Source organism: Drosophila takahashii, chromosome 3R (genome assembly GCF_030179915.1).
Source record: "Drosophila takahashii strain IR98-3 E-12201 chromosome 3R, DtakHiC1v2, whole genome shotgun sequence".
Taxonomy (NCBI): domain Eukaryota; kingdom Metazoa; phylum Arthropoda; class Insecta; order Diptera; family Drosophilidae; genus Drosophila; species Drosophila takahashii.
In genome coordinates this window covers 5784907-5801202 of record NC_091681.1, presented here as the reverse complement: position 1 = coordinate 5801202, position 16296 = coordinate 5784907, and the positions used below count along the sequence as shown (strand labels likewise).

At 43.2% G+C, this 16296-nt stretch overlaps 1 protein-coding gene and 1 long non-coding RNA gene across 8 annotated transcripts in view; both read right to left on the bottom strand.

Annotated features, from left to right (window-relative positions):
* LOC108062424 (beta-mannosidase-like) overlaps window positions 1-16296 on the bottom strand; it is a 90523-nt gene that overhangs the window by 12392 nt on the left and 61835 nt on the right. The window lies entirely within an intron of this gene.
* The window catches only part of LOC138913511 (uncharacterized), a 48867-nt gene continuing 40841 nt past the window's right edge, over window positions 8271-16296 (bottom strand). Inside the window, exons 1-3 of one of the 4 annotated variants that reach the window (XR_011419280.1) lie at window positions 8924-9009; window positions 8471-8586; window positions 8271-8406 (exon numbers count right to left, since the gene is read on the bottom strand). This is a non-coding gene — a long non-coding RNA (uncharacterized lncRNA). Of the gene's footprint in view, window positions 8407-8470; window positions 8662-8923; window positions 9010-16296 lie in introns of those variants that run through there. The other 3 variants (XR_011419281.1, XR_011419282.1, XR_011419279.1) reach the window with 3 other exon arrangements.

Sequence of the window (16296 nt, the reverse complement as noted above, 5' to 3'; positions counted from 1 at the left end):
ACCAAAATGTATGCGAAGCAATGTTTTGCTTTACATATTTGACTAATTTAAGAAAAGACATCAAGAAAGGCAATTCCATATTACTGCATTTTACCATTGATATTTTGTTTCAGTATTTTTGTTTTCACATTAATTTTTCACCTTGATTAGAATAAAATTAATAATAAGGAAGGCAGGTGGAAGGGGATGCCGTGAATCAAATTGTTTAAACATTTCCATTTGTTTAAACAATATGAGGCACGTGTAAGAAAGGGTAAGAGAATTAATTGATTTGAACATTTAGTTTTAGGGATTGTGTTTATAAAAACTCATTTTTGGCTTTTATATATTTCGTCCATGTGTGTGTGCAACGGAGCAAAATAATGTTTTTTACAAATCAACAATTTGTCAATATCTCAACGTTTGAAAACTAATAAATAGTTTGCTGATCAGTTTTTTGCATTATAAAAATAAAAGAAATTTTAAGGAAAATTTAAACTGTAAGATTCATCTTAATGGGATTTCTGTGAGGTCTACCGATATTTTAAAATTTAACGTTTACTTAAGAAAAAGGCGCATAAGAAAAGATTTGCGATATAATCGATTTTTAACCGCGCATTTGAAACGTGTTATGAGTGTGGCATTTCCATTTTAAATGTGTTGACTGTGGTATTTTCTTTTGCCCTTGCGCGGGCACACTTACAGTGCGACAGCAGGCAGCATACATACATACAAAGTGGGCCAGCAGCCCACCGGGAAAATTCCTTTGGAAAATAACATATTTTCAAGAGGTTTCTCCATACAAGCGGAAAGGACAAAACCTCATTCACCCCTTACATTTCTTCCATCTCTGGTTTCAAAATACACGGGGGTGACACAAAAAGTAAGGGGGAAATGAGGTTTCTATCTGGATCTCTGTGTTTGCGCACTTTGCGCTTTTATAATGAACTTTGTTGAATAGTGTAAGGCGGGAGCGGGAGCGCAATAAAGCTTTAATCGCGCTCGCGAATTCGCCCCGTCTCTCGCCCCTTTCGTTAAGTTAGGCTTAAGCGTTTATATATTGAAATTAAAGAGTTAGTTGTCATATGAATCTCATTGCGCAAACTCCCTTTCGTCGTCGCTAAAATAAAATATCAAATTTCCCTGCAATCACAAGTTTTCGCGTTGTAATACAAAATAGTATTAAACTTTTCATGGTGACCCCGACGTGATTAGCAGAGGAACTCGAGTTGTTATTTTTTTTGGTGAAACAAACAAATTAATCAAATAAATCGCGCCGGCCCCCTTTTTTTTAAACATTAAAGTGATTTGTTGCTGCCGATTTAATTCGTCGTCGCTGCCGCTAAATAAAATTGTTGCTGCCAAATAAAATTGTTGGAAGTTTGGAAGCTGCAGTTTCTTGGATTTCCATTGCCGCTGCTGTTCTCAATCGCCGTTAGCTGGACCAGTGTAGTTGTTGTTGCCGCTGCTAATCCGCTGTTCCTGCCTACGTGAATTCGTCGTTGCTGCCGCTGGAAAATTTTGACCGCTGCAGTTTCAATCGCCGTTGAGTGCCGCTCCTTGTCGCCAGTTGCTGCCTACGTTATTTCGTCGTGCTGCCGCTGGAAAATTTTGGCCGTTATCGCCAAATTCACCGCTTTATCCCCTACGCACAGGAAGGAAGGCATATGGATTCGAAGAGGGAAGTTACCGACGGATGTGAATCGTCCCACCAGGTATAGAGTGCTAAAAGTTGAAAGTTAATCTGTGGCGTTTTGTAAATTGTGTTTTGGCCCATCTTTCAACTTTTTGCATTCGTGTGAAAAATTCGGTAGATAGCGAGCATTCTAACCAAGAAATAAATAAAACTTGCATGCACTAACGATTATAATTCCGATAATTCCATACAAATATACATATTTCGAATTATAAATACATAAGTGAATCGCTTTGGACCAAAATCAAATAAATATTTGTCGGCATCCTGGTTGTTCAAAGAATAAAATTCCCCCATTTCTCGTCGTAGTGAACATCAATTATAGCTTTGCAAAAATTAAAAGGGTAAAAGTTGGGAAGTGTGAAAATTTCTAATTCGAGAATTAAATTCCCGGCAAATTTTCGGCCGCGCATTTTCCTCAAATTTCCCTCGCTTTTCGCCATTTCCCGCGCTTTTAGGCGTCAGGTTTATATATTCGTTGCCCTTAGTTATCGGTCAGTGCATCATTCTCCGTTAGCATTGCGTTGAGCACCGCCACCCGTACACATACACACACACGCACAGACAGCGCAGCCCGTTCTTTCGAGTTCTCTTTCGTCGTTTTCGTTTTCGATCGCTGGAACGGTGCAAGCGTTGCCGTTGCCTAAACGCTTGTTCGTTTTTTTGGTGTTTGAGCTTGGCGTGTGCTCCCCTACACGACGTGCGCACGGCATATTATAATTATTGAATTATTATAATAAATTAGGATTCCTTAAATTAATTCCTAAATTCATTTAAATAACTCCCCTACACTGCTTGCGTTCAGCTTATTCCTCTCGTTGGTTATTATTTTTAAATTTAATAAATTTAAAAACAAATTTTTGTAAACATTTACATAAATACAATTTAAAAAAAAAAAAAAACTTAAATAAATTAAATTAAATTATAAACTCTTCGATACCAAAAAAAAAAAATGGTGCCAAAATCAGAAAGTAACAACAAGGACATCGAAGGGTTGAAAAACCAACGAGATGGATATATGAAGAGTATAGAGCGAACGCAAAAATATTTAAAGGAGGGTCGATACTCCTTAAATACGGTTGAGTTAGAATGTCGATTAGAAATCCTAAATACGCACATTGAAAATGCTTCGCTTATACAGAATAAAATTGAAGCGAAAGATGGAGATGATGAGTACCGCGAAGAGTTAGAAGAGACTGCGATAATAGCAAAATCGTTGCTAATTTCCCTAATCGCGGAAACAAAGCTTAAGAGCGTTGACAATTCCGCTCCGCCGGCAACGCGCACACCCCAATGCCGTTTGCCGAGCGTCGCTCTTCCAACCTTTAGCGGAAAACATTCCGAATTTAAAAATTTTATAAGCCTTTTCGAAACTTTTGTTGACAAAGATGACACGCTGCACGATATCGAAAAATTTAACCATCTAATATCGTGTTTGGCTGGAGACGCGCTAGGAACAGTCAGGGCATTCCAAGTTACAGCGAATAATTACCCAAAAGCCCTGGCTAGCCTAAGGCGGGTGTACGATAATGATTGTTTAATTTTTTTTGACAATATATCGACACTGTTTAATCTGCCAAAGATTTCCCAGCCATCAGCTACAGCCTTGAGAAACCTGATCGACACAGTCACAGCGCTATACGATTCTCTTTTGTCCATTGGGGATGACAAACGTATTACGAATGCCATCCTCATCCATCTAGTAATGGGCAAAGTCGATGCAGGAACTAAAAGAAAATGGGAAGAATCGCTAGATTATACTTCGCTTCCTCTTTGGAGCGAGTGTGAGTCGGCCCTGAACAAGCGCTATCAGCATATGGTTGCCGAAGAAGCGTGTAAGCCAAAAATTGTTCAGCAGAGCCAGGCTTATCCTAAGAAGAATGGAAATAGGAGTTTTTCGTTTGTTGCTGCCATAGACGACCCCGAAGTATGTGTGTTTTGCAACTCAGCAGAACATCAAGTAGGAAGTTGCTGCTTTTGCTGCCCTAACAGTTCAGCAAAGATTCGATTTTGCAAAAAAGGCTCCTTTATGCATTAACTGCCTCCGAAAGGGCCACACGGTAAAAAGGTGCAAATCGAAAAGATGCAGGGTGTGTAAGTCCTCACACCACACATTGCTGCACATTTACTCGCCATCAAATCTCGCGTTGCCAGCTCCTCCTCAGCCCACGCTCTTGCAGAATACTCCATCCACTTCGCATGTTATGCATGCGACTGCATCGGATAAAGTTATTCTTGCCACAGCCATCGTGAGCGTCCAAACAAAAAGTGGCGAATTAGTTTTGGCTCGAGCGTTGCTCGATTCTGGTTCACAAGTAAATTTTGTGACCGATGAGCTCGCTCAGAGACTTCAGATTAAGAGAGAGGACGTGTGTTTGAGCTTGCGGGGCATTGGTGGAACTAATGCTCAAGCAACCAAGAAAATTCACACGATAGTTAAGTCGCGAGTGGGTAGCAGTCAATTGTCGTCCGAATTTTATATACTAAAAAATATTTCATCCGGATCAAACGGTGAACACCAGCGGCTGGAGGGTGCCTGAAAATATTCAATTGGCAGATCCATTCTTCTTCAAGCCCCAAAAAATAGATATGCTTATAGGCGCAGACTCGTTCTTTGAACTATTGTCAGTCGGCCAGATAAAGCAAGGGCCTGAGTTCCCCATTTTGCAAAAAACAGTTCTCGGCTGGATAGTGTCAGGGAGATGTGCCTCAGAAAAAATAAGAAATACGGAAAAGTTGGTACATCTCAGCTGCCAGGAAGAAGTGTTGGAGTCAATCGACACAACCCTGCAGAAATTTTGGTCTGTGGAGGACTTGCCGCCCAAGGCCAAGGTCCATACTCCTGAGCAGCAACTTTGTGAGCAACACTTTGAGAAAAACACTCAAAGATTGTCGTCCGGGAGATTTTCGGTTCGTCTGCCGTTCAAATCTGACCCAAACACTCTTGGTTCATCATATGAAGTTGCGAAACGCAGATTTTTGTCGCTTGAAAGAAGATTATCCAAAGATCCTTCTTTAAAAAAGATGTATCTGGAATTCATGGAAGAATATGAAGCGATGGGCCATATGTCTTCTACGAACAATAAAATCCCAGACAGTCCGCACTATTTCATTCCGCACCAATGCGTGCTGCGACCTCAAAGCACCTCGACAAAGTTGAGAGTGGTATTCGACGCCTCGAGCCGTACATCGACGCAGGTCGCGTTGAATGACATCTTGATGGTTGGCCCCACCATTCAAGAGGAGCTGTATTCGACCCTGCTTCGGTTCAGACTGCACAAGTTTGCGCTTGCAGCAGACGTAAAAAAGATGTATCGTCAAGTAATGGTTGACGAAGCTGACCGAAACTTTCAGCTCATAGTGTGGAGACGAGATCCATCTGAGTCTCTAAAAATCTTCAAGCTGAACACCGTGACTTATGGTACTTCGCCAGCCCCCTATCTAGCGATTCGGTGTTTAAATCGGCTTGGAGAGATCGCGCAGGATTCGTGTCCAAAAGCCGCCAAGGTCATTCAGAATGACTTTTATGTTGACGATTTGTTGACTGGCGCCAGAAGCGTTGAGGACCTGCTAAGCCTTCGAGACGAAGTTTCTCAGGTATTGCAAGAGGCAGGATTTGAATTGGCAAAGTGGTTTTCTAACTGCCCAGAGTTATCCGCATCTGAAAGCGCTGTCATGCCGCTAACGGCAGACTCAGACGTAACTAAGACCCTTGGCGTGGTTTGGTTGCCGGGTAAAGATTACTTTCAATTTCGGTTGGATGACTCTTTCCTGGATCTTCGTGCGACAAAACGAAACATACTGTCGGTGACTGCCCGACTTTTCGATCCGCTTGGCCAGTTGTGCCCTCTAGTGACTAGGGCAAAAATGTTGTTGCAGGAACTGTGGCTTCGAAAGTTAGACTGGGACGAGTCGCTGCCGATGCAACTGCAGACATCTTGGGAAGCTTTTAAGGGAACGCTGTTGCAACTGCCCAAGATCGAGGTATCGCGATTCGTTCATACAGACGCCAAAGTCCCGGCAGAAATACATGGTTTCGCTGACGCTTCCATGCGAGCATATGGAGCGTGCATCTACGTTCGCACTAGTACCGCTGAAGGTTTAAAAGTATCTTTATTGACAGCAAAATCCAAAGTAGCTCCCCTCAAGACGAAAACTTTGCCCCGCCTTGAGTTGTGCGCAGCTCACCTTCTTGCGGATCTTTATAATCGTGTAAGACCATTGCTTAATTTTCCGATCACAAAGGTGTTCCTATGGACGGACTCGGAGATCACTCTGCATTGGATTAAAACGCATCCGTCGTCGTTGTCGGTTTTCGTCTCAAACCGAGTTGCAGAGATCCAAGAGTGGTCGGAAAAAGCAATTTGGCGACATGTCCCCACGAAAGTAAACCCAGCGGACATCGTGTCACGGGGATGTGACGTTGAGGAACTCACAGCTTCCATTTGGTTCGCTGGGCCGTCGTTTTTGCTCGATGCAGAAAAAGATTGGCCTGTGAATCGACACTTCGAAGTACCTGCTGATGTCGTGTCGATGGAATTACGCAAATCAGCTTTGGCGCTTGTGGTTATCCCTGAGCCTAATTGTGTGCTTCAGAAAATAGAATCCTTTTCGTCGCACATAAGGCTTCTAAGGGTTTTCGTGTGGGTCTTTCGGTTTATTCAAAGATGCAAAAAAGTGTCGCAGCCTTTTGAAAAAAGTATTACTCCAAGAGAACTGAATTTTGCGTTCGAGAAAATAGTGGAAGTGATCCAATCTCACGAGTTCAGTGACGACATAGGCAAAATTCGGAAAAATAAACCGGTAGCAACGAATATTCAAAAACTAAGCCCTTTTCTTCAGGAGAAAAAACTAGATGGAACACCAATCGACATTGCTGCGAGTTGGGGGTCGGTTATTGAATGCTCCTATCCCGTACGAAGCCAAATTCCCGTTGTTGTTGTCTAAAGGCTCACAGTTTGTTAAAGCCTACGTGTCCTACCTGCACGTCACAAATTGTCATGCTGGCCCTCGAGCTCTTGTAAGTCTGTTGCGAGAAAAGATATGGTTGGTAAATGCGCAGGAAGTTTGCCGCAGAACAGTTCGGTCTTGCATTCGTTGCTTTCGGTGCAAACCTCAACTCTTGACGCAAATCATGGGGAACTTGCCATCAGACAGACTTCGAGCTCTCCGCCCCTTTAATATCTGTGGTGTTGATTTTTGTGGCCCATTTAACACAACGTATCGTATTCGTGGTAAGCCGCCGTACAAATCATACGCGGCATTGTTTGTATGTTTTGCGTCCAAAGCGGTCCACTTAGAGTTAGTGTCCGACCTCACCACTGATGCGTTTTTGTTGGCATTCCAAAGGTTCGTGAGTCGACGCGGGATTCCGGAGAAGGTGTGGTGCGACAACGCGACGAACTTCGTCGGAGCCGATCGCCACATGAGAGAGTTCCGGGCCCGTCTGGAGGAGCAGGGGGGCGGTATCGCAACATTCGCATCAAGAAGAGGATGCGAGTTTGTGTTCATACCGCCCAGAGCACCTCACTTCGGCGGACTTTGGGAGGCAGGTGTGAAGTCTGCAAAGCACCTGTTCCTTCGGACGGTCGGCGAAGACATCCTGACCGCGGAGGAGCTCGGAACTCTCCTCACCAGCGTGGAGGCCGTGCTCAACTCCAGGCCCCTCGGAGCGATCAGCACAGATCCCAACGACGGCGAAGCATTAAGCCCAGGCCATCTCCTGATCGGCGGGCCCCTACTAGCTCCACCCTCAGCAGCGCTCCCGGACCAAGTCAGCCCAACCTGCTTGCGACGATGGCGCAGTGTCTCGTCTCTCAGGCACAGGTTTTGGCAGCGATGGTCCCGGGAGTACGTCTCGAGCCTCCAGGCGAAAAACAAGTGGCACCAGGAGGTTCCAAACGTCGCCGTGGGAGCTCTCGTCGTCGTCGCCGAGGACAATCTTCCGCCGCAGCAGTGGATGATCGGTCGGATCGTGGCGGTGCACGTCGGCGCTGACGGCAAGGTCCGAGTGGCGGACGTGAAAACGAAGGATACGACGTATCGGCGAGCGGTCCATAGGCTGGCGGTGCTGCCTGTGGCGTGCTGAAGACGGTGGTCCTTCAGAGGGGGCGGTGTTTGCGCACTTTGCGCTTTTATAATGAACTTTGTTGAATAGTGTAAGGCGGGAGCGGGAGCGCAATAAAGCTTTAATCGCGCTCGCGAATTCGCCCCGTCTCTCGCCCCTTTCGTTAAGTTAGGCTTAAGCGTTTATATATTGAAATTAAAGAGTTAGTTGTCATATGAATCTCATTGCGCAAACTCCCTTTCGTCGTCGCTAAAATAAAATATCAAATTTCCCTGCAATCACAAGTTTTCGCGTTGTAATACAAAATAGTATTAAACTTTTCACTCTGGATTTCACATGCAGGACAAAATCCACTGAATTTTCGACTTCCCGCATTATAGATTTTCCACACGTTCCCAGTTATGGTTTTCCTCCACTTGCAATATCTGCTTTTCTACACCCTCCCAGTTTTGGTTTTTCCAGACCCTCGCAGTTTTGGTTTTGCACTGCTTTGCAGTATCTGATTTTCCACAATAAAATCCATGTTTTTTGTAATATTTGTTTGTGTATTTATTAATAATATTTACAATCGAAGCATTGGAACTAAAAATTTTTAATGCCTGAAGCATTCCCGGGTTTTGCTTGGCCGAATGTAGTTCTTAGATATCCATTTCTTGTCTGTCTTCTGAAAATATCAAAAATAATTTAGATATGAATGTAAGACCAGGAATAATAATAAGAGTAATTACCATTATTAGGTCTCCGCACAAAATTAAAGGATCTCTCCAGAAATTATGCCTGGTTTGCCATGGCCGATCATTTACCATCTGTTCAGTTGTTTTATGTCGGGTATCTATATCAAAAACTATGAGAAGAAAAAACAAAATATGACAAACGCAGGCGCAACACTTCTGGTCCCAAGAAGTCTCAGTCGGCCTGGCTGAAATAAATGTTATATTTTGATTAAGTTAAACAACTAAGTTAGTACTGAAGTACTATTTATACAACCATTTAATGAACACCTCACACCATTTACCACTGGTAAAGATTAAAAACATTTCAAGTGTCACTGAAATGCAAAATTTGTGTTGAAGATAGCATCCGGAGGCGTATATTAATTAATGGCGAAAATATCTGTGATACTAACCTTTGTAACGCTGAAATAAAGATTATAAAAAGACCAAATTTATTTTATCACTCACCTTTTTATTGTTTTTTAGATTAAAATTAACTATTTTCACTTTTTTTTCACTTTTTCCAACAAATTTAAAAATGATGTGACCCTGCATTATATTCTTGATAATACCATACAAAATGCAGATAAATTTGGTGTACATTTCGTTGTAAAGTAGGGTCACACTTTGGCGCCGAATAAATATTTCGTTTAAACAATACTTTTCAGAGACCGTAATCATTAAAGGTTACGTATAGGCTCATTCCACGTGAAACGTGACAGGCCAATTTGGGTCAAATCTCAGAATCAATCGAAACTTTTTTTTTCGATAGAGGATTGAAATATAAGGATCGGTTTTTATTTTTTTTTTTAACTCTTACCGTTTATTTTAAAAAAATAATTTTCTAATTAAGCTCCGATTTTTCAGTTATGCATCACTTGAGACTCGTTTGAGTTATTTCAATATTTGGTATGCAACTTTGTGGGATATGTTCATGTCTTTCAGAAAAATAATTAAAAAAATTTTTAATTTTAAAATTAAGTATTTTTTAAGAGAATTTAAATTTAAAAAAATTCTGTACGCCGGAATACACGCGGTTCCCGAATAAAAAAATTATCCTCATATTGCTTCATCAATTCTTCACGAAGTGGTAAAATAAAATTTTTGTATTTGCAAGACCTACTAGTAAAGACAACGGTTTTAGTTTAGCAACTTTGCATCAAGCAACAACAGCGCAACGTGTAAGAAGAGAACAGCAATACGAACACGGGAGAGCAGCAATAGTACTTTCCCTTTCTTTCTATACTCCTAATTTTTAGTTTAGCTCAGGATCCAACTAATTAGAAACTAATATGGCAGCAAAATCATGTGGAAATATGTTTTTTTTCAAGTTTCAAGTTTTTTGGCTTAGTCGACCTTTTGGTGGAAGTGTCCATATGTAAAAAATCACTGTTTTTAAATTATGTCACACTAAAATTCATAAACCTTGTTAGGGCATTACAAAATGTGATGCGTGTATGGCTCAATCAGTTAGTGTGTCTACAAACCCAAAGGTCCCGGGTTCAAGTCCTAGAGAGGGCGACTTCGAGATTAATTTTTAGTTTTTTCGTGAAAATATTTTTTTCAGTGTAGTTTAACAGCTGTAACCGTAAATTGGTTAACAGTAACTAGTGCAAAACTAGTAGCAAATGGACTAGTTGTTTCCGACGACAAGCATATGAAAAATGGACCACTTCGTTACAAGGAAATTGACATAACTTGAACTAGTTAACCTTCTTGACCCAACTAGTATATTAATAGTCCAAAACTGATTCCGTTTCCTGCAGGGATTATTTGAAAAATGTTGTGTAAAATAAATTAATATTATCATTATAGACATTATGATAATAGTTATATAGTTTAATTTTTTTGATTAACAATTATTAATATTTTTTCTAAGATTTTTAAAATTACTAAAAATTAAAACTAAATGTGAGAACAAGTGTTCAGACCTTTCTCTGAGTAAATCAGCCAAATTTCTTCGGGTACGGGGCTGGAATTGTTTTGCACCGACAGTGACCGGTTGTTGTAAAGTAAGAGCCGTTTTCGTCCACGTTTTTGCGCTTCAGTTATATTTTCACGTTCTTTTCTTCTCTCTCTTATACACACACTAAAAATTACCGAAAAAGCCTCCTTCCAGGCGGGTCTTACAAAGTGACCGTACAAAATTATAAAAATATACTAAATCTGTTAACATTCCAAGAAATAACATTGGAGACGATAAATTCAATTATGTTAGGAATTGGGCTCCAACATACTCCCGGCCTTGATTGGATCCGGAATCCTTCAACTGACTTCTTGCTTATTCGATGGGAAGTGGGGCGATTTTGTGCACTGGTCTTCGAAGAACTGCCTTCTGCGTTTGGAGATCCACGACTCGCACCTTGTCGTCCTTCCCAGGAATCGTTGCGATGACACGTCCCAGTGGCCAGTTTTGGGGAGCGGCGTTGTCGTCGTGTATAAGAACCAGTTGTCCTACCCTTATATTGGGCTGTGGACTGGTCCATTTTGTGCGTTGCTGGAGCGTGTGAAAATAGTCTCGACGAAACAAATTCCAATATTGCTGTTTAAGAAACGAAATGCGCTGCCATCGATCCAGGTAGTGAATGTTTGTCGTCTCGTTAAATTGTTCTTCAGGAGCTGAGATTAGCGATGATCCAATAAGGAAGTGAGCTGGAGACACCGCTTCTCCATCGTTTGGATCGGCTGACGCTGGAGTGATTGGTCGCGAATTGAGTATCGCCTCTATCTCCGTGAGGATTGTTTGTAGCTCCACGTACGTTAAGTTGGCTTCGGCCATGTTTTTCACCAGCAAAGTTTTAGCGGACTTAACCGCGGCTTCCCACAGACCCCGAAGTGGGGCGCACGGGGTGGGATGAAGCAGAACTCGAACCCTTTAGTTGCGCTGTATTGCCGTAGCTGGCTGATCGCTTCATTGCTCAAGAATGACTGTTTAAATTCAGATAGCTTTGCCGATGCTCCCATGAAATTAGTACCATTGTCGCAGTACACTCGCTTTGGCAGTCCTCGACGGGACACGAACCTTCGGAGGCACAGCAAGAATGCGTTCGAGGAGAGCTCTGAAACTGGTTCGATATGTACGGCTTTCGACGAAAAACGTATGAATATGGCTACGTATGTTTTGTATGGGGCTCTGCTGCGGATTCGATACGACGTCATGAATGGTCCGCAGAAGTCAACTCCGGTGACAAGAAACGGTCTTTGGCAGCGCAAGCGGTCTGCGGGTAGGGAACCCATGATTTGAGTCATCAACTTCGGTTTGTAATGGAAGCAATGCGTACATGAGCGTACGATTTCGAGTTAACTCCCTTGCGTTTGGTATCCATATCCGTTCGCGTAAGAGAGAAAGGAGCACCTTGGCTCCTGCGTGAAGATTCGATTTGTGTAGAAACTCGACATACAATTTGGCGAACCGATGCTCTCGTGGCACCAAAGCTGGGAACTTAGCGTCGTAAGGCATCTCTCCGTTGGCTAATCGCCCACCGACCCGAATTACGATTATCGAGTTATAGTGTGAGTCTACTTGAATTTCCTCTAAAAACGGACATAGACCCTGAAACCTGTCTTTAACACGCTGTTGTTTCTTTAGAAGAGAGATTTCATTGTGATATACTGATTGCTGTATGTGTTCAATTACCCGCCAAAAAACTACGTTACGCTCTGGCGCTGAGATGTGTACTACTTCTTCTTTGTTTATGGCCCTGTTAGCTGGAACTTTATTAAAGCAGCGAAATACGAATGCATTAGTTCGCATAGCTCGGTGATAAGACGATGAGTTCTCGAAGATTTGGTCGATGACTGATGCTTCCTGCAGATTTGCTGCGCTCTGGCAGGTTTTCCTTAGCTTTGTGGCCGAGGACGGAGGTGATTGTGACTGGGAGGGCTCTCCTTTTATGTAAAGACTGATCGCCTTTGCCCGCACTTCCGGAACCGATTGAATTGGCTCGACATGGCGTGGCCAAAGAGCATTATCTTCCTTCAAAAATTGAGGCCCTTGAAACCAGATAGTTTTATGTAACTCTGTAGCGCAGCAACCTCTCGACACTATATCAGCTGGGTTCTGTGCAGAGGGCACGTGTTGCCACTCAACCTCGTCGGTAGCTTGCTGAAGCTCTGAGATGCGATTTCCTACAAAGCAGTTCAGCTGAGAAGAATGCATTTTTAGCCATTGTAGGACTATCTTGGAGTCAGTCCAAAAGTAGACCATTCCGATAAAAAATAGCTATCTTCTGAGCTATTTTTTTGTACGTACGATAGAGCAAAACTGCAGCGCATAACTCCAATTTCGGAAGCGTTTGTACCTTGATTGGCGCTACGCGAGATTTGGCTATTAGCAGATTGACTTCGATTCCTTGGGTCGTCTTAGCTCGTATGTAAATGCAGCATCTATACGCGCGTTCCGACGCGTCGGCGAAGCCGTGCAATTCGCTATCGTGGGTGAGTGACGTGTGCACAAATCTTGGAATGCATAGATTCGAGGTATTCTTAAGTTCTCCCTGAAGAGTTTCCCAGGTTAGCCGTAAATTGCCTTCTAATGGTTCGTCCCAATCTAATTTTAAAAGAGTTAGATTTTGTAGGAAAATTTTACAACGTATTACAATTGGACTGATCAACCCTAAAGAATCGGAAACCCTTGCAATGGTTGAGAGAACTGTTCTTCGAGTCTGTAGTTCGTTGACGAAAGCCTCGTGGTGAAAGCCGAACGTATCCTGAAGGGGCTTCCACGCTAATCCGAGGCCTTTAACGGTATCTGGCTCGTCGAGTTGAATCTTGCTGTGAAATTTCGTTAATACGAGGCCCGCTCTTTCCAGGATTTCGGTTAGCTGACGCCTTTTTATATCTAGTAGGACAAGGTCGTCAGCACCAGTGAGTACGTCGTCCACGTATAGATCGGATTTGAGTACGCTAGCTCCGATCGGAAACTCACTTGCAAATGCGTCGGCGATATACGCCAAGCGGCGAATAGCTAGGAATGGTTCGGCTGACAGCCTGTATGTGACCGTCTTGAGTTGGTAGATTTGCAGTTTTTCGGAGTCACCTTTCCAAAGAATTAATTGATACTTCCTGTCTCGTTCATCCACTACGAATTGTCTGTACATCTTACTTATGTCGCCAGATAAGACATATTTGTGTAGTCGGAATGAAAGTATAGTGGTAACGAGATCCTGTTGGATTGTAGGACCCGTCATCAAGATGTCGTTCAGTGAGACTTGGCCGAAGCGTCAAAGACGACGCGGAGCTTTGTCGAGCTGCTTTGCGGTCTTAAAACGCAATGATGCGGAATAAAGAAGTGTTGTCCTCAAGCCGAGACATGTGCCCTTGGTCGATGTATTCCTGCATGAATTGATGATATTGCCTCTTTAACTCGGGGTTGCGCAAGAGTTTGCGTTCGAGCATGTTGAAGCGTTTTAATGCCATTTTGAAAGAGGTCCGAGGGTGGGATGTCCTTCCTTGAATGGTAGACGTACTTGGACACGTCCTTCGGTATTCCACTGGACGTTGGTTACGAAATGATCTTCGCACGCTTGTTCCTCAGCAGAGAAGATTGATGGTGTCGTGTGGTACTCTTCTATTTCCCAGAAGCGATGTACCATGTCCTCGATTGAACTGTCGGATCTCGTTAAAAGACACTGATAGGTTGGCTGCCCTTTTGATGAATTCAAATGACCGCCGACGATCCACCCAAACTCCGGGTTGAGTAGACTAGGCAAATGTTGACCTAGCGATTGTTTTTCTCCTAGAATAGCTTCAAAAAATCCTTCGGTGCTTATTAGGACGTCGATTTTGTTCGGTTCGAAGAATCTGGGGTCTGCAAGTACGATTCCCTCGGGAAGCTTCCATGTGGAGGCGTCGATATATTCCCGGGGTTGCCTTGAACAGATCCGCTTAATGACTCCGAATTCGGATGACCATTGGAAATTTGAAATTCGAGATTTGAGTGTGGCGAAGACATTGTTATGAATTGGTTCACAAGCTTCCGATATCCCGCTGACAGCCTGAGAAACCCGCGCTTTTTGGAGGTTTAATCGCTTGGCGGTTTCCTCGGTGATTAAATTGACCTCGGAGCCATAATCTACTAGAGCTCGAACTAGCTGATAATTGCCGGTCACGTCCTTGATCTGTATGACAGCTGTTGGTAAAACTCCCTGCTTAGATGCTCGCGTTAACAGGGCGACGTTTGAATTAAGCTGTACAGACTCTTGGTTGTGTTGGATTGCGGCGATAAGTTGGTCCTAAGGATTTTCCGTGGGTGAGAATGACGTTGCTGAGTGGCTGGACTCGTGGAGCAGCGTATGATGTGATGCGTGGCACTTCTTGCAACGCGACTTCGATTTGCAATCCTTCAGAATGTGATTTGGCCTTAGGCAGTTTAGGCACAGGCGTGCGCGTTTTGCAAAGCTGGTGCGCTCGTTTGGGTGGCACTCGTTGAAAGCTGTGCAACTAGAGATGTAGTGAGATGAACCCTTGCAATAAACGCAGGTTGCGTTAACGGTCATAAATGCCTTCGATTTGCGTGGTTGCTTCGATGATGATAGCCTGGGTATGTCGGTTCCACCTAGGGGGTGATCCCTTTCGCGTGCTTCAAGATATTGACAACGGCGAGTTAGAAAGGCGCGTCCCAAGATGGTAATTGATCGTAACTCTGCTTTTCTTGGTACTGCATTTTTGTCTCTGGATCCAGTTTGCTTAGCATCAGATGAATTATGATTGCATCCATTACGTTTGCTGCTGATCCAAGTGAGACTACTGACGATCGAATAGCGGATATCGTATCGACGACATTTAGAAGTTTGGCTGCATTGGCATTTTCGATTTTGGGAACTGCAAATAAATTTGAAATGTAGTCCAGGAAAATTAAAACGTCGTTATCGTATCGCTGCATCAACCGCTCCATTGCCTTCGAGTAGTTTTCCTCGGTAATCTGGAATGACTGCACTACTTCAAGAGCTGGCCCAGTTAAGCAATTGAGCAGGTATGTAAACTTGTCGATGTTCGAGAGGCCACCATCCGTTTCCACGAGATTAGAGAATGCACCAGCGAAACGTTTGTAGTTTGCGTATTTTCCGTCGAAGCTCGGCAACTTCAGATTTGGCAGACGATTGTGATGCATGACTGACGAATTGAGTGAATTGTTCAATGTCGTGTCTCCTGAAATGCTTGTCCGACGTTTCCTTGATATTGCGGCCAACAGCGTTGTTTTGATTTCCACGAACAGCTCATCCAAACTGCTTCGTTCGGTGTCGGCACTGTGTAAATTCTCAATTTGGCCTTGAGTCGTGGAAATTTGACGAAAGTGCCCTTCTAGTATTTGAAGATAACATTCTAAAGCTGGCACGTTTAAATTCTCCTTCTCCTGGTCGATTTTGGTCTTCAAATTGGTCATGTTTCGCGTAATCGTAGACCTTTGATGCCTGAGGGATATTAATTTGCTGGGGTTGACTTCGCTTCCAGCGGTAGCATCGGCTGGATCGACCATTTCGCGGCAAATCTGGTATAACTTCTATCTCTTAAAAATATAATTCTAAATGGAGCTAGTTAAATTCGGCCTACCAACTGAACACTACAACTACAGCAAATAACAATGAATCTCGATAACAACTTTGCGGACAGAATATTTGGTTGCGTAATAATGATTTATTGCAGAAAATGACATTGAGGTTATGTTCTCTCGCTTACGGTGACTCACTGCAATCCCATGATTGTGTGAGTGTGTGAGTTGGATGGAGCACCAGTCCACGTGGATGATCCGCCTTGTATATGAACTGGGAGTGTTGCCACGATCGTCTTCTGGATGTTTCTCCAATGCCATTGGTGTGACATAAGATGAGCGCGCTGGTTGG